The sequence below is a fragment of the Ranitomeya variabilis genome, chromosome 4 (assembly GCF_051348905.1).
Source record: "Ranitomeya variabilis isolate aRanVar5 chromosome 4, aRanVar5.hap1, whole genome shotgun sequence".
NCBI lineage: Eukaryota > Metazoa > Chordata > Amphibia > Anura > Dendrobatidae > Ranitomeya > Ranitomeya variabilis.
Window position 1 is genome coordinate 639,223,211 of NC_135235.1, and position 18,561 is coordinate 639,241,771.

Sequence of the window (18,561 nt, forward strand, 5' to 3'; positions counted from 1 at the left end):
TTTGTGTACTCACCGTAAAATCCTTGTCTCCGAGCCATTCAATGGGGGACACAGACTGTGGGTGTATGCTGCTGCCAGTTGGAGGCTGACACTAAGTGATACAAAGAAAGTTAGCTCATACTCTGCAGTATACACCCTCCTGCTGGCTCTCAGAGAACCAGGTCATTGCAAAAGCAGTAGCAGATCAATAACAACATATGAGAGTATAGAATGTCAAATTATAAAATAAACACAAGCTAATAACAGGGTGGGAGCTGTGTCCCTCAATGAATGGCTTGGAGAAAAAGATTTTACGGTGAGTACACAAAAAATCCCTATTTCTCCTTCGCCTCATTGGGGGACACAGACGGGGGACTTTCCAAAGCAGTCCCTGGGTGGGGACAACATCAGATCAGGCTCTGTGTAACCGCTGCTTACAAGTGCGCCACCACGGCCTGCAGAGTCCGCCACATCTGCGGAAGTCTGAGAATTATAGTGCTTCAAGAATGCATGTGGACTGGACGAGCCCCACAAGCTTGCAGGCGTGCTTTGCCGACGCCTGGTGCCTAGAACCCAAGAAACCTCGCTAGACAGGGAGATAGGCTGACATCTAACATGGAAGGACTCCTGGATGGTGTAACGAATCCACCAGGCTAACATGGCCGATAAAACGGCTAAACCCTTCCTGTAACAGTCAGGAAGACTTCCTCTTACCGTCAGGAAGCCCAAATAAAGTGTCCAGCCTTCGAGAAGGACACCGTCCTCGATACGTACCTACTCAGGGCACTCACTTCGTCCAGAATATGGGGAACCCATTCCGTTTTGTGGACTGGTGCTGAAAGAGATGAGGGAAGAACGATGCCCTCATAACAGTGGGAATACAATACCACCTTGGTAACAAGGTATGGGGATGGCCTGAGGACAACCTTGCCTTGATGGTAATAAGGAAAAAAGTCTGAAAGAACAGAGCGGCTATCTCAGGATGACGACATCGCAGAGAAAAAAGGGCGATCTTCCCTGATAGTAAAGTCTGTCCGGAATAAAAGGAGTCTACTGTAAGACTCCCAGAACCATTAAGTTCCCAAAGATCTAACGGTATGCGATAGAGAAGAACCACATGTGAAAACTCTCTGTGAGAAAGTCCCTACTTGCAGTTTTGTTGCAATAAGATGAAAAAATACTAGTTCCGCAAACAAAAAACTGGATGTGGTCAGTGCGGATCTCCCAGGATCACTGGGGCCCTTCCTGCTTCCGAAAGGCTCTCGGAAGTAGTGGAAAAAGGGTTATGGAAACTGGTACCACGGAAGAACCAGAGCATGCACTGCGATGGCTTTTGGATCTCGAGGCCGAACCATGAACTAGAGTGCATTGGCGTTCAGTCTGGACGCCATGAGATCTACATCTGGAGTGCTCCAGTGAAGGCAGATCTGATGGAAGACTTCCGGGTGAAGTTCCCACTCACTTGAGCCGGGACCCTGACGGCGTCTGCCACCCAGAGTTCTACTCCTGGGATGTGTAGTGCCAAGATCACCGAATGATAGATCTCGGCCCATCAGAGAATGTGAGGTACCTCGGCCATGGCGCCTGACCGTGGGTACTTGATAGATGATTGACGTATGGCACAGCCGTGGCATTATCAGATTGAATTCGGATGGGGTGACCCGCCAGAAGTCAGTGGACCTGCTGTAGGACTAGCTGTACCGTTCTGTCAGTATTCCAGGTTTTGCAAGTCACCTTGTGAATGATCTTGTCCTTTGTTAAGATGGAGTTTGCTGTTTTTGTCTGCCCTACTTCCTGTTCGCTTGTTTAAAACCCGGCTCAGGTGTCAGCCTCCTTGCTGGAGTATTCTGCTTCCGTTTCCTCTTCAGCTCAGCTGCTTGTTCTACTGTGCTTCTACTGTGGCTCTGGACATTCTCTGCCTATGTAAGCTACACTCTAGGTTATTTTTAGTCTGTTGACTTTGGAACTTAACCCTTGGTTCACTCCTCCTAGTAAGAACTCTGTTTTTGAACTGTGTTTTGGAACTATGTTGCTGGACTGTTTTTGCTACTTAATCCTTCATTTACTCCTCCCGGTGGGAGCTACTGGAATCTACACCAGTATAATACTTTAATGTGAACTTGTTCTGGAGTTACCCATGTTTATACTACAACTGAGATCAACTTGAGAACTTGTTTCTGGACTTACCCGTGTTCATGCCACACCTGGGATTAACCTGAGAACTTGTTCTGGACTTCCCTGTGTTTACTACATACCTGGATTTGACTCTTTCTGCACCGACAGTCTTTTGGATCTGCACCACCTCACCTGTCACACTCACCTTCCCGAGGACTCTGCCCTAAGAACTCTGCCGATTTGCTGTATATGTAAAGGGACTTGTTTTATTGCGGGTTATCAGTATATTATTTTGGGTGTTATCGCTGTTGTACAAATACACTATTTGCACTAAAGAAACCCTTCTCTGTCTGTTCATTGACCCACGCTACCAGAATCCTTGAGTTCCTACAATAGTATTACACGTTCGGAACCCCAGAACAATGATCGGGAGAAGAAGACTGGCATCTTTAATCACTAATAACCATTGAACCGGGAGAAAAGATCTCCCCTGGATGAGGAAGGAGCTCAGAGACTACACTCTGAAAGCCTGTTTGACCTGCAGAAAATGAGAGGAGCGAAGGAAACTGCCTCCATTGCCATCACCCTTTTTCCTAAGAACCCTCCTAGCAAATCGAATGGAATGAGGGGATGAGTGATCAAGTGCGCAAGCTCCCTGTTGAAGGGCCACGGCCTTGTCTCAAGGGAGAATTACCAACCTCCTGGAAGTGTCCAGGATCATCCTCAAAAAGGATATCTGCTGGGCTGGAAATGAGGAAAACTTGTCTAAGTTTAGCTGACAGCCCAGGTGAGAGGGTATCGCAAGTGATATGGACGACTCAGCGCAGTCCTGGAAGAGCGGCTAGAAAGTCAACCAGATAGGGCAGGACAACCATGCCTCTGGTTGCAAGAGGAACATGATAGCCGCCATGACCCTTGCGAACACTCTGGATGTGGTAGCAAGGCCGAAGGGCAAGGTTGTGACTTAAATGCTGTTCGCAAATGGAAAAGCAAAGGAATTTTTGAAGAGGGGAAAAATAGGAATGTGAAGGTAAGCATACCGATTGTCAATGGATGCCAGAAACTCCACCTTTTTCCGATGAAGTAATGGCTGAGTGGAGGAACTCCATCGGAAGAAGGAGGACCTTGTCAAGCTTGTTAGAAGTTTGAGGTCCAGGATCGGTCTTACGTTTCAGTCCCCTTTTTGGAACCAAGATCCCTTAGATCTAGACTGTCCTGGACAACCCTTCCACTGCTGGTTGGGTCTATAGGAAACATGCGATCCTTTGTTCCTGCTTGGGGAACACTCCCAACTTCTCACCGAATAACCGACCACTCTGGTAAGGGAGTGATCTCAGAGGCTTTTTGAATGCAGAGTACGCTTCCATTCTCTGAGCTATAATGACCTTCTGAGTGTAACGGCATTTGCTGCTGACAGCTCCGCAGAAGCATGAACTACATAGACTCCCACTCAAGAAATTTGATTGGCCAGCTGTACTGTCTAAGGGAAAAGGTTACTGTTGGGAATCAAAGTAGTTTAAGTCTCCGACCAGGAGACCATTGCTCTAGCAACCCATGCGGTGGCTAAGGGAGGGTAGAGCTCTGAACCCGAGGCCGGAAGACAGAACGAACCAGATTTTCTATTTGACAGTCCTTGGTATTTTTAATTGATGACCCATTGGGCAGGGATACTGGTAGGTATACCACAGGAGATTCTACTCGGTTAATCTGCCAAGTTGCAGAATGCGTGGCTGCATCCAGCAGGTCAGGAAAAAGCCATCTCTTGCTATCGTTGCTCTCTTTTGACGGTGCAGAGTTAAAATGATGAACCGTCGATCCACCATTCTCTTAACAGGAAAGTGGAGAGGGATTGTCCGCCTTCTTGCATCATCTGCTAAATAATGGGGATGCAGAGGGGGTGCTCGGATGCCAAAAAGGGTGCCCCTGTACATCCACAGAGTTCAGATCCCCGGGTGGACAGGGCTGGTTGTCCTGCGTTAGGCTTGGCTGCAGAAGAGGATACATGGAGGCGACACTCCATGTGCTTGTCTGCTGATGGTGTGGGGAGATCGGTGCCCTTTAAAGGACCCGTCGCCCCTAAAAATCAGACCAGGCATGGCATCCCACGTCATAGGGGGTATACGTGGATAGGACACCCCACGTGTTTGCATATTGGCTGAAAAAGGATACCTATGGAGATTGGTTGATGATATAAATAGTTGAATCCATCCTGTTCTGAACCTCTGGCGAGTCCAGATCCAAGGCAATATCCGATCCATATTCAGAGTCTTGTTCTCAGCAAATCATTGGTGAGGAAGATCAGGAAATGAAGCCTCCGTTTTCTAGACGCCTGTACATTTGTAGACGCCTGTATATTTTTAGAATACTTGCGGGCCCGCTAGCCGACGGCTCCCATGTAGGAGAGGGACCATCTATATTGGTCCTGCGAGCACTCTGAGTCACAGAGGGTTGACGGAGGGATTCAATCTCTTGTTCAGAGAAGCCATGCATTGCGGTCAGTTACAAAGCCCACTCAGGGGAACTAGGTATTCTGGAATAAGCTGGGATCAGCGGTGGAGGGCTCCTGAGCTCATTTGTGGTGACCCGCTTCGGACTTTAAGACAAGGGTACAAGGGTATGCTGGTTCTGTGCCTTTAAAGACCAGGGAATGCTGGTCAAGTGCCTTCAAGACCAAGGAATACTGGTCATGTGCCTTTAAGACAAGGGAATACTGGCTATGCGCCTTTTTAGACCAGGAAATACTGGTCATGTGCCTTTAAGACCAGGAAATACTGGTCATGTGCCTTTAAGACCAGGGAATACTGGTCATGTGCCTGTAAGACCAGGGAATACTGGTCATGTGCCTTTAAGACCAGGGAATATTGGTCATATGCCTTTAAGACCAGGGAATACTGGTCATGTGCCCTTAAGTACAGGGGAAAAATGCAGGGGGGGAGAGCAGTACTTCCTTACCCGGGTACTGATGTTGCAGCGTCGTTCTGCCTCTTTAATGCATAACCGTCACGCCTGTGTGAGCCGGCCGGGTGGACCAAGATGGCCACCGGGAGTTGCAGAGGTGTCAGAGAGCGAGAGGTGCCAATTCGGGGGGACGGAGCCACAGACACGATGTGAGCGAAGCCTCGTGACTTTCATGAATAGGCCCAAGCCAGGGCCTAAATTTCTGCAGCTGGCAGGAGCAATACCAAGGGTAGACGTGAGGGGCGTTGGAGTGGCCGAGAAAAGCGAGTCAGGAGAGAAGCGCCAGAAAAGTGGGCGGAGCCTCCTTAGTACACCATAGTGCGGGCACGGCTACCGGGATGAGGCCTACACATTGGCCGAAGCTTGGGGCTTAATTTTTTGCAGCCGGCCGGAGCATTACCTCAGGGAGTTGGGCCACAGGGAAGCCATGGCTGCCTGTCAGCATCTGAATATCCCACTGCAGAGGCCCATCGCCCACTGGATCCACCCATCATCGGTGTGCGTCCCGGCATGGAGCCGCCGCGGATGGTTGTTTCAGCTCCGAGGAAAGCGTGCACTCTACTGTTCTGCTGCAGGTAAGGTATTGCAGTGTGGACGGTGCTGGGATAAAGAGGTAAACCTCAATCCACCATCCCTTTGTTAGGGAGGTGGAGAGGGACTGTTCGCCTCCTTGTGCCATCCGCTTTAACAGTGGTGGTACAGTGGGGGCTGCTCGGACGCCAAAGAGAGGGTGCCTCTGTACATCCACGGATTTCAAGCCCCGGGGAGAACAGAGCCAGTTGTCCGGCATTAGGCCTGGCTGCAGAAGAGGATAAACAGAGGCGACACTCCATGTGCTCGTCTGTTGATAGTGTGGGGAGATCGGTGCCCTTGAAGGGACCCGTCGCCCCTAAAAATCAGCTCAGGCGTGGCATCTCATGTCGCAGGATAGGATACGGAGAGGCGACACTCTCCGTGCTCACCTGTTGATGGTTCAGGGAGATCGGAACCTTGAAAAGATCCGTCGTCCCATTCGCCCTTGGAAAAATTAAAAATCAAAAAGGTAAAGAGTAAAAATTGAAATGTAAAATAATAAGAGTTTTGGGTCTGAATAGCAGACCCATCCGTGTGCCTCCTACAGACACTAAGAACTGTTTCTCTGACAGCCAGCAGGAGGCTGTATACTGCAGAGGAGGAGCTAACTTTCTTTGTATCCCTTAGTGTCAGCCTCCTAGTGGCAGCAGCATACACCCACGGTCTGTGTCCCCCAATGAGGCGAAGGAGAAAAATCTCCCACCCTTACTATACCTCCAGAAGCCTTAAAGGGAACCGGTCACCCCCAAAATGGAAGTTGAGCTAAGCCCACCGGCATCAGGGGCTTATCTACAGCATTCTGTAATGCTGTAGATAAGCCCCCGATGTATCCTGAAAGATAAGAAAAAGAGGTTATATTATACTCACCTGGGTGGGCGGTCCGATCCGAAGGGTGTCGAGGTCACGTCCTCTTCTTGTCTTCACACCGCAACTCCGGCGCAGGCGTACTTTATCTGCCCTGTTGAGGGCAGGACAAAGTACTGCAGTGCGCAGGCGCTGGGAAAGGTCAGCGAGGCCCGGCACCTGCACACTGCAGACAAAGTACGCCTGTGCCGGAGTCACAGCGTGAATACAAGAAGAGGACGTGATCATAAGAAGATGGTAGGCCCCGGACCGCGATGCCCATCAGACCGGACCACAGCGGGACCATCCCTGGGTTAGTATAAGAATGCTGTAGATAAGCCCCTGGTGCGGGTGAGCTTAGCTCAATTCCCATTTTGGGGGTGACAGGTTCGCTTTAAATGATGGACACCTGATAGATGGTGGCACAGGAACTATTCATCTGATGTTATAGCCCATCTATGCCAAGGAAAAATGAGTGATTTCAAACACATTAGTTGGACACCAGTCATGTAGTCAGTTAAAATTTACAACACTGTGCACTACCTACAATTTGTAGTGCAGCAGTATCCATGCTATGCAGTGATGAGGCAGTTACCCAGCAAAGTTCCAAACAAAAGTCTCTTTAATATTTAATTAATTAAACCTTGACAGGTTTAATGTCAAACTCACATTATTAACCCCTTCCCGACCTGTGACAGCATATGCGTCATGAAAGTCGGTGCAAATCCGACCTGTGACGCATATGCTGCGTCACAGGATGATTGCGTTCCTGCAGATCGGGTGAAAAGATTAACTGTAATTTCACCTGACCTGCAGGGACAGGGGGAGTGGTACTTCAGCCCAGGGGTTGGGTTGGAACAACCCCCCACGCCCCCCCCGTGGCTACAATCGCTCTGATTGGCTGTTGAAAGTGACTGTTTCACTTTCAATCAGAGAAATCGTAATATTTCACCAATGAAAATTGGTGAAATATTACAGTCCGGCCATGGCCGATGCTGCAATATCATCGGCTATGGCTGGAGAACATGATCTGCCCCCGCCACTGATATTCTCCCCTCAATCCCCTGTCCTGTCCTCTGCTGTCCTCCGCTCTCCTCTGTCCTCCCGTCCGCTCCCCCAGCAGTCCGATCTCACCCTCCGTGGTCCGATCCCACCCCCCATACTTGCCGAGCTCCGATGTCCCTCCCGGTGTCCGTCCGTCTTCTCCATGGGCGCCGCCATCTTCAAAAATGCAGTGCGCCTGCCGAATCTGCCGTCCGGCAGATTCATTCCAGGTACATTTTGATCACTGTGACAACCTATCACAGTGATCAAAATAAAAAAAAGTAGTAAATAACCCCCCCCTTTATCACCCCCATAGGTAGGGAAAATAATGAAAGAAAGATAATATATTTACTTTCATTTTTCCACTAGGGTTATGGTTAGAACTCGGGTTAGGGTTGCAATTAGGGTTATGATTAGGATTGCAATTAGGGTTAGGGTTGCAATTAGGGTTAGAATTAGGGTTAGGGTTGCAATTAGGGTTAGGTTTAGGGTTGCAGTTAGGGTTAAAATTAGGGTTGCAATTAGGGTTAGGGTTGCAATTATTGTTAGGGTTAGAATTAGGGTTAGGGTTGCAATTAGGGTTAGAATTAGGGTTAGGATTAGAATTAGGCTATGTGTACACGGTGTGGATTTGGCTGTGGATCTGCAGCGGATTCGTAGCAGTTTTCCATCACGTTTGCAGTACCATGTAAACCTATGGTAAACTAAAACCGCTGTGCCCATAGTGCGGAAAATACCGCGTGGAAACGCTGCATTGTATTTTCTGCAGCATGTCAATTCTTTGTGTAGATTCCGCAGCGTTTTACACCTGTTCCTCAATAGGAATCCGCAGGTGAAATCCGCACAAAAAACACTGGAAATCCGGGGTAAATCTGTTGTGAACTATACTTTTTGGCTCCCTCTTGTGGTCACTAGTGATTTGGCACTTGGATTGTCTTTTACCAGGTTGGTGCTCACCTGCTTCGTTAGGCCTGGGGTGATGCTATTTAAACTTCCTGGATTCTCAGTCCAGTGCCTGGCATCGTTGTAATCAGTTCACTTCTGTTTGCTCCTGTCTTCAGGTCCTGGTTCTTTGCAAGATAAGCTAAGTCCTGCTTTCGTACTCTTGATCATTTGCATTGTTCATATTTTTTGTCCAGCTTGTACAATATGTGATTCCTGTTATTGCTGGAAGCTCTGGGGGGGCTGATATTCTCCCCACACACCGTCGGTCGGTTTGGGGGTTCTTGGATATTCAGCGTGGATATTTTGCAGGGTTTTTTGCTGACCATATAAGTCTTCTTACTATATTCTGCTATTGGTCAGTGGGCCTCTCTTTGCTAAATCTAGTTCATTCTTACGTTTGTCTTTTCTTCTTACCTCACCGTTATTATTTGTTGGGGGCTTGTATTACTTTGGGGTCTTTTCTCTGGAGGCAAGAGAGGTCTTATTTTCCCTGATAGGGGTAGAGACGTCTAGAATCAACGTAGGCACGTTCCCCGGCTGCTGTTAGTGTTTGCGCTAGGATCAGGTATATGGTCAGCCTAGTTACCACTTCCCTATGAGCTGGTATTTATGTTTTGCAGACTTTGCTGTAATCTTTGAGGTCCCCTGCCATTGGGATCATAACATGAATCCACAGGTAAAATGTAGTGCCTTTTACCTGCGGATTTTTAAAAAACGGTGTGGAAAAATCCTCACACGAATCCGCAACGTGGGTACATAGCCTTAGGGTTAGGGTTGGAATTAGGTTTAGGGTTGGAAATAGGGTTACGATTAGGGTTAGGGGTGTGTTGGGGTTAGTGTTAGGCTTGTGGTTAGGGTTGGGACTAGGGTTAGCGGTGTGTTGGGGTTAGGGTTATGGTTAGGGGTTTGTTGGGGTTAGGGCTGTGATTAGGGTTATGGCTAGAGTTGGGATTAGGGGTGTGTTGGAGTTAGAATTGAGGGGTTTCCACTGTTTAGGCACATCAGGGGTCTCCAAACTTGACATGGCGCCACCATTGATTCCAGCCAATCTAGCGTTCAATAAGTCAAATGGTGCTCCCTCCCTTCTGAGCCCCGACGAGCACCCAAACAGTGGTTTACCCAAACATATGGGGCATAAGCGTTGTTAGGGATCGAGTTCCCGCCTCTGCACAGGGGAAATCTCGGGTCATCTCCGCTGTGGTTTCCCATTCTTCTCGTGCCGCAGTGGAGTCTGCTCAGCGGAGACGTCGGTCCCAGCGTCTCGCTCAGTCTGACTCTGTGCAAAGGCTTACTGCTGCCTTTCCAGCTTCTGCCATTGTAGCCAGTACTGGGCAGCGGCGAACAGACATTTTTGGGACTAAGTCCTGCTTTTCCCCTTCTGAGCATGCCCAGGGTAAGATCTCTCATTGGAGATCAAGGGTCACATGCTTAGATACTGCAGCTAAACCCATTGGTCCTCTAGGAAGGTCCTGAAGGTGCTCAACTTCTGTGGCAGCCTCCCATTGGTCCATCTGGGAAGGTCCTGTACTTGCTACAGCTATAAAAGGTTTGCTTGACCGCACGGCCATGCGCTAGTATCAATCCAAGTTATGTGCTTTGCACCAGTGTGGTTATGCGTGATTGTATTCAGGGACCCGGCTGAAATAAGCCCCTAGAATACCGGCACCTCCGGTGAGGAGATTGTGTGTTTGCATAACCACTGACTGCTATCAGTCCGGCAGTTAGCTTGTGCTCCAGTGAGTCTAAAGGTACCTTCACACTAAGCGACGCTGCAGCGATACAGACAACGATGCCGATCGCTGCAGCGTCGCTGTATGGTCGCTGGAGAGCTGTCACACAGACCGCTCTCCAGCGACCAAGGATGCCGAGGTCCCCGGGTAACCAGGGTAAACATCGGGTTGCTAAGCGCAGGGCCGCGCTTAGTAACCCGATGTTTACCCTGGTTACCAGTGTAAAATAACAAACAGTACATACTCACATTCGCGTCCCCCGGCGTCCGCTTCCCTGCACTGACTGAGTGCCGGCCCTAACAGCAGAGCGGTGACGTCACAGCTGTGCTGTGCTTTTACTTTACGGCCGGCGCTCAGTCAGTGTAGGAAGCGGACGGCGAGGGACGTGTGACAGACATCAGAAGGTGAGTATGTACTGTTTTTTTTTTACTTTTACGATGGTAACCAGGGTAAACATCGGGTTACTAAGCGCGGCCCTGCGCTTAGTAACCCGATATTTACCCTGGTTACCATTGTAAAACATTGCTGGCATCGTTGCTTTTGCTGTCAAACACAACGATACACGGCGATCTGACGACCAAATAAAGTTCTGAACTTTCCTAAACGACCAGCGATATCACAGCAGGATCCTGATCGCTGCTGCCTGTCAAACTCAACGATATCGCTAGCCAGGACGCTGCAACGTCACGGATCGCTAGCGATATCGTTTAGTGTGAAGGTACCTTAACAGGGCGCAGTACTTTCCTTTCACGGCTACTCTGTGAAGTAACAGAGCTAGCCTATACCGCCAAATAGTGCCACCATTCACTAGCAGCAGGTTCCTCCTGCACGGTGGACCCCGGACTGCGAACGCACCAATAATAATAAACATCTATATTTACTCGGTGTGTTCCGATAGCACTAACAAGCGTAATCAGGAAACATTGCACAACAACTTTGGGGGTATAATTTCTCCTGATGCCCTTGGGAAAATAAAAAAATTTGTGCTAAAAAATTATTTTTGTGGGCAAAAAAAATTATTTTTTAATTTCACGACTCTGCGTTATAAAATTTTGTTAAGCACTTGGGGGTTCAAATTGCTCACCACACATCTAGATAAGTTCCTTGGGAGATCTAGTTTCCAAAATGGCGTTACTTGTGGGGGTTTCTACTGTTTAGGCACATCAGGGGCTCTGCAAACGTAACATGATGCCCGCAGACCATTCCATCAAAGTCTGCATTCCAAAACGTCACCATTTCCCTTCCGAGCCCTGACGTGTGCCCAAACAGTGGTTCCCCCCCACATATGGGGTATCGGCGTACTCGGGACAAATTGAGCAATAACTTTCAGGGTCCAGTCTCTCCTTTAACCCTTGGGCAAATAAAAAAATTGTTGCTAAAAGATCATTTTTATGACTAAAAACTTAAATGTTCATTTTTTCCTTCCATGTTCCTTCTGCTGCTGTGAAGCACCTGAAGGGTTAATAAACTTTTTGAATGTGGTTTTGAGTACCTTGAGGGGTGCAGTTTTTAGAATGGTGTCACTTTTGGGTATTTTCAGCCATATAGACCCCTCAAACTGACTTCAAATGTGAGGTGGTCCCTAAAAAAAAATGGTTTTGTAAATTTTGTTATAAAAATTAGAAATCGCTGGTCAACTTTTAACCCTTACAACTTCCAAGCAAACAAATTTTGTTTAAAAAATTGTGCTGATGTAAAGTAGACATGTGGGTAATGTTATTTATCAACTATTAACTCACACAACTCTCTGGTTTAACAGAATAAAAATTCAAAATTTGAAAATTACCAAATGTTCAAAATTTTCACTAAATTTCCATTTTTTCACAAATAAACGCAACAATTAACAACCTAAATTTACCACTAACTTGAAGCTCAATATGTCACGAAAAAAACATCTCAGAACCACCAAGATCCATTGAACTGTTCCTGAGTTATTACCTCATAAAGGGACACTGGTCAGAATTGCAAAAAATGGCCAGGTCATTAAGGTCAAAATAGGTTGGGTCATGAAAGGGTTAATGTCCAACTCACAGCATTACACAGTACACAATATCCTCCGGATCCCAGCCTGGAACCACATCCTCCAGTTTGCAGCCAATAAACACTCCAGTCCAACTCCAAGACCAGTTGCCGTGGGCGACTGCACTGCTGTGTACGCTGTGGGTGCCAGGCATCTCAGCTCCCCTGGCTGTTTGGCTCTGCTTGCCTGTGTTACCTCACACAGGTGGAGCTCTGCAGAGCCAACTGTTCTGCACCAGACTGACACTAAGGGCTCCTTTCCACTTGCGAGAAATACATCCGTGTCTCGCATGTGAAAACCAAGCTCCGGCGCCGGCACTCCGGAGCGGAGCGTGCAGCTCCATGTGTTGCTATGCAGCCGCATGCTCCGCTCTGGAGTGCCGGCGCTAGAGCTTGGTTTTCACATGAGAGACACGGACGTATTTCTCGCAAGTAGAAAGGAGCCCTAACTCTGACCCTGACACACCCAAACCCTTTACTGCAAGGCTTTTAACCAAAGAACCTGTAACCTTCGGCCACATAAAAACCAGCCAAGAAGGAAACAGACTGCCACACTACCATCCTGTAGTCAGTTTCAATACAAAAGCTCAGAAGGTTTTCTCAAATCTGCCCTGGACAAAAAGCTTGTCCAAGACTAACACTCACTTTTATTTTTATTGCAATCACAGCTACGCCTGTGACTGCAATGCACTCCCATGGCCTCAATGTGCCTCCATGCGCATCCTGGGGGGAACAAAACAGCAACTCTCACATGTAACACTGGTCACTGCCTCAGATATTATTGATATCTTCCTCAAAAAATAATGTATGTCCTGTGGATCCCCTTTCATTTAATTTTTTTCCCTCAATCATAATGTTCTCAGTACTAATACTTTTAAGAAGAAAAACTAAAGAGGTTTTCAAAATTTCACTGACAACCATGCCTAGGTGAAGTGCTAAAAATTCCCATTCTAATGCTGTTTCAGACTGAAATATGATCACTTTATTTTATATTACACTGTAATATATTCTAATGGTACAACTTCCCACCTCTGATTGCTGTCTCATCTCCTGCAATATATTCCATTGGTACAACTTCCCACCTCTGATTGCTGTCTCATGTCCTGAAATATATTCTAGTGGTACAACTTCCCACCTCTGATTGCTGTCTCATCTCCTGAAATATATTCTAGTGGTACAACTTCCCACCTCTGATTGCTGTCTCATCTCCTGCAATATATTCTAATGGTACAACTTCCCACCTCTGATTGCTGTCTCATCTCCTGCAATATATTCTAATGGTACAACTTCCCACCTCTGATTGCTCTCTCATCTCCTGCAATATATTCTAATGGTACAACTTCCCACCTCTGATTGCTGTCTCATCTCCTGAAATATATTCTAATGGTACAACTTACCACCTCTGATTGCTGTCTCATCTCCTGCAATATATTCTAATGGTACAACTTCCCACCTCTGATTGCGGTCTCATCTCCTGCAATATATTCTAATGGTACAACTTTCCACCTCTGATTGCAGTCTCATCTCCTGCAATATACAGTATTCTAATGGTACAACTTCCCACCTCTGATTGCTGTCTCATCTCCTGCAATATATACTAATGGTACAACTTCCCACCACTGATTGCTGTCTCATCTCCAGCAATATATTCTAATGGTACAACTTCCCACCTCTGATTGCTGTCTCATCTCCTGCAATATATTCTAATGGTATATAATTCCAGCTACTGCACACAATTCCTGCATGAGTTCCGCAAATGTTATCCATCTTAGCTGCATAGATAATGCTATTTACTTATTACAACTTAGGGTACCGTCTCACAGTGGCACTTTGGTCGCTACGACGGCACGAATTGTGACATTCCAGCGATATACATACGATCTCGCAGTGTCTGACACGCTACTGCGATCAGGGACCCCGCTGAGAATCGTACGTCGTAGCAGATCGTTTGAAACTTTCTTTCGTCGCTGGATCACCCGCTGTCATCGCTGGATCGGTGTGTGTGACGCCGATCCAGCGATGTGTTCGCTTGTAACCAGAGTAAACATCGGGTTACTAAGCGCAAGGCCGCGCTTAGTAACCCGATGTTTACCCTGGTTACCATTGTAAATGTAAAAAAAAAAAAAAACTACATACTCACATTCCGGTGTCTGTCACGTCCCTCGCCGTCTGCTTCCCGCACTGACTGTGAGCGCCGGCCGTAAAGTAAAAGCAGAGCACAGCGGTGACGTCACCGCTGTGCTGTGCTTTACGGCCAGCACTGACACAGTCAGTGCGGGAAGCTGACGGCGAGGGACGTGACAGACACCGGAATGTGAGTATGTAGTGTTTTTTTTTTTTTCCATTTACAATAGTAACCAGGGTAAACATCGGGTTACTAAGCGCGGCCCTGCGCTTAGTAACCCGATGTTTACCCTGGTTACCCGGGGACTTCGGCATCGTTGGTCGCTGGAGAGCTGTCTGTGTGACAGCTCTCCAGCGACCACACAACAACTTACCAACGATCACGGCCAGTTCGTATCGCTGGTCGTGATCGTTGGTAAATCGTTTAGTGTAACGGTACCCTTACTCTGTTTGTCTTTTATGCTATGAGGTGAACTAACTTCTCAAAATGGTTTATGATCCATTTAGGCTTGGACATTTGTTCATCTGTTCACTACATTTATTGTGTCCTGCTGTCTAAACTTAGTCTGATTGATTGCTAACTAGAGAAAAAAAAGCAAGATCTAAGAACAAGCCTCCTATATATTCAGACATAGCCTGGGGAGGCATTTATGCACATTTAATGGAAGCACATTTCAAAGTACTGGCAGTTATTACATGGCAATTAGACAGATAAGACAATTAAATAAATTTATTCCCTGTATATTTGGAACACAACAAATATTCACCATATGCATTTGTATAATCTATTTCCTGGCTGCTGCATTCACTCACATTCTCTGCCCTTGCATTAACTCTTTACACTCCATTCATATCGGCCCCTCTGTCCTTTCCTCACCTATGTATAGCACTCACTCTCTGTTCACATTGCTAAACAGCGCAGATCCACTCATTCCGACCATCCAACACATGAGACGCTCTCACAAATCACCTAACCATCTGCTTACTCTTTCTATCCTCCTTCTCCTAGTCACAGGAGACATCTCTCCTAATCCTGGCCCCCCATGTTATAGCAAGTCAAACCTCCCAACTGATACTCTCAGAAACCCCTCTAACCTTACTAACATTCCATGCATACCTTCTGCCTCTTTCAATTGTGCCCTTTGGAATTCTCGCTCTGTGTGTAATAAACTCCCTTTCATCCATGACTTCTTCCTTTCTGATTTTCTTAACCTCCTGGCTCTTTCTGAAACCTGGACCCAGCAGTCAGACACCATCGCTGCTGCTGCTGCTCTTTCATATGTGGACTACACTTTACTCATACCCCAAGATCGTACAACAGAGCAGGTGGAGGCATTGGTCTGCTTCTATCACCCAAATGTATCTTTCAGGTTATCCCCCAAGTACCCTCACTTGTCTTCTCTTCTTTTGAGGTCCATGCGATCAGATTCTACATCCCTTTTTCCATGCGAGTGGCGGTGGTGTATCATCCTCCAGGCCCCTCCCATCAGTTCCTCGATCACTTTGTCACCTGGCTTCCACACCTTCTCTCATGTGACATTCTCATCCTCATCATGGGTGATATCAACATCCCCATTGCTTTTCCCCTCTCCCCATCTGCTTCTCACCTTTATCTCTAACCTCCTCTTTCGGCCTCTCGCAGCACACTAAGTCTTCAACGCATGAAGACGGGAACTCCCTCGACTTGGTCTTCTCCCGGCTTTGCTCAGTGGATGATTTCACAAACTCCCCTCTCCCGCTCTCTGACCACAACCTTCTTTCACTCTCTATCAATAATTGCCATCCCGCTCAGGTCACCCCCACTTTCCACACTTATAGAAACATACAGGCCATTAACACCTCAGAAACTTATGAAGACCTTGCAGTCCTCATTGGCCCCCATCTCCTCTCTCTCATGTCCAGAGTCTGCACTGAAGCATTACAATGAAACCCTGCAAAGTGCCCTGGAAGAAGCTGCACCTCCTATACATAGAACAACTCGACACAGACGGCGACAAACGTGGCACACGCTGCAAACACGTTTCCTACAGCAGTACTCCAGGTGAGCCGGACGCCTGTGGAGAAAATCTAATCTACCCGAAGATTTCATCCATTATAAGTTTATGTTTAAAACATACAACTGTGCCGTTCACCTCTCCAAACAAACCTATTTCAACACCCTCATCACCTCACTGTCCAATAACCCTAAACATCTCTTTGACACTTTTCATTCCCTACTCAACCCAAGAGTGCAGGCCCCAACCACGGATCTAAGCGCTGACAATCTGGCCAATTACTTCAAAGAAAAAATTGAAGATGTCTGACAGGAAATTATCTCCCAGTCCCTTCATACCATGCACTGTCCTCCCTCCCCCATTGCATCTAGTTCACTCTCTGACTTTGAACTAGTCACAGAAGAAGTAATCAGGCTCCTTGCATCTTCTCACCTGACCACTTGCACCAGTGACCCCATTCACTTCTCCTTCAGTCCTTTTCCCTGCTGTCACCTCTCACCTAACAAAAATATTCAACCGCTCTCTCTCTTCCGATATCTTTCCCTCCTCATTTAAGCATGCCATCATACATCCATTACTTTAAAAACCATCTCTCGACCAAAACTGTGCCGCTAATTATAGACCTGCCTCTAATCTTCCCTTCATCTCTAAACTCCTCGAATGCCTGGTCCACTCCCGTCTTATCTGCTATCTCAGATAACTCTCTTCTCGACCCTTTTCAATCTGGTTTCCGCTCTTTACACTCTAATGAAACTGCCCTCACTAAAGTCTCTAATGATTTACTAACAGCTAAATCTAATGGTCACTACTCCATGCTAATTCTCTTGGATCTGTCCGCAGCATTCAACACTGTGGATCATCAGCTCCTCCTCACTATGCTCCGCTCCATCAGCCTTAAGGACACCGTTCTCTCCTGGTTCTCCTCCTATCTCTCCGACCACTCTTTCACTGTATCTTTTGCTAGTTAATAATAATAATAAACTTTATTTTTATATAGCGCTAACATATTCCGCAGCGCATTACAGTTTGCACACATTATGATTGCTGTCCATTGGAGCTCACAATCTAAATTCCCTATCAGTATGTCTTTGGAATGTGGGAGGAAACCTGAGTACTCGGAGGAAACCCACGCAAACACGGGGAGAACATACAAACTCCTTGCAGATGTCCTTGGTGGGATTTGAACCCAAGACCCCAGCGCTGCAGTGATATCCACTGAGCCACCATGCTACTCCTCCTCTCATCTTCACCTTACTGTTGGGGTTCCTCCAGGATCAGTCCTAGGCCCCCTCCTCTTCTCGTTGCCCCTATTGGGCAAACAATCAGTAGATTTGGGTTCCAGTACCATCTCTATGCAGATGACACCCAATTATACACTTCTGCTCCTGATATCACACCTGCCTTTTTAGAAAACACCAGTGATTGTCTTACCGCTGTCTCTAACATCATCATGTCCTCCCTCTATCTGAAACTGAACCTGTTAAAACTGAACTCCTCGTGTTCTCTCCCTCTACTAGCCTACCTTTGCCTGACATTGCCATCTCCGTGTGTGGTTCCAACATTACCCCCAAGCAACATGCCCGCAGCCTTGGGGTCATACTTGATTTCCAGCTTTCATTCACCCCCCACATCCGATCACTGGCTCGCTCTTGTTCTCTGCACCTTAAAAACATTTCTAGAATTCGACCTTTTCTTACTTTTGACTCTGCAAAAACTCTTACTGTTACCCTTCCACTCCAGAATCCAGTACAAACTTATTACCCTTATCCACAAAACGCTCCATGGATCAGCACCACCCTACATCTCCTCCTGGTCTCAGCCTACCACCCTACCCGTGCTCTTCGTTCTGCTAATGACCTGAGGTTAGCATCCTCAATAATCAGAACCTCCCACTCCCGTCTCCAAGACTTTTCACATGCTGCGTCAATTCTTTGGAATGCACTACCCAGGTTAATACGATTATTCCTCACAGTTTTAAGCGTGCCCTAAAAACGCATTTGTTCAGACTGGTCTACCGCCTCAAAGCATTAACCTAACTATCCCTGTGTGGCCCATACAAAAAACTTAAACCATAATCCGGTTCCTTGCATCATGTTCTGTTACCATCCACCTCTGGTATCTCCCCTTTTCCTCATAGATTGTAAGCTTGCGAGCAGGGCCCTCATTCCTCTTGGTGTCTGTTTTGATCTGTGTTTATTATTATGCTGTAATGTCTATTGTCTGTACAAGTCCTCTCT

At 47.2% G+C, this 18,561-nt stretch overlaps 1 protein-coding gene across 1 annotated transcript in view; it reads right to left on the bottom strand.

Annotated features, from left to right (window-relative positions):
- The window catches only part of LOC143767224 (uncharacterized), a 28,955-nt gene that overhangs the window by 9,603 nt on the left and 791 nt on the right, over nt 1-18,561 (bottom strand). The window lies entirely within an intron of this gene.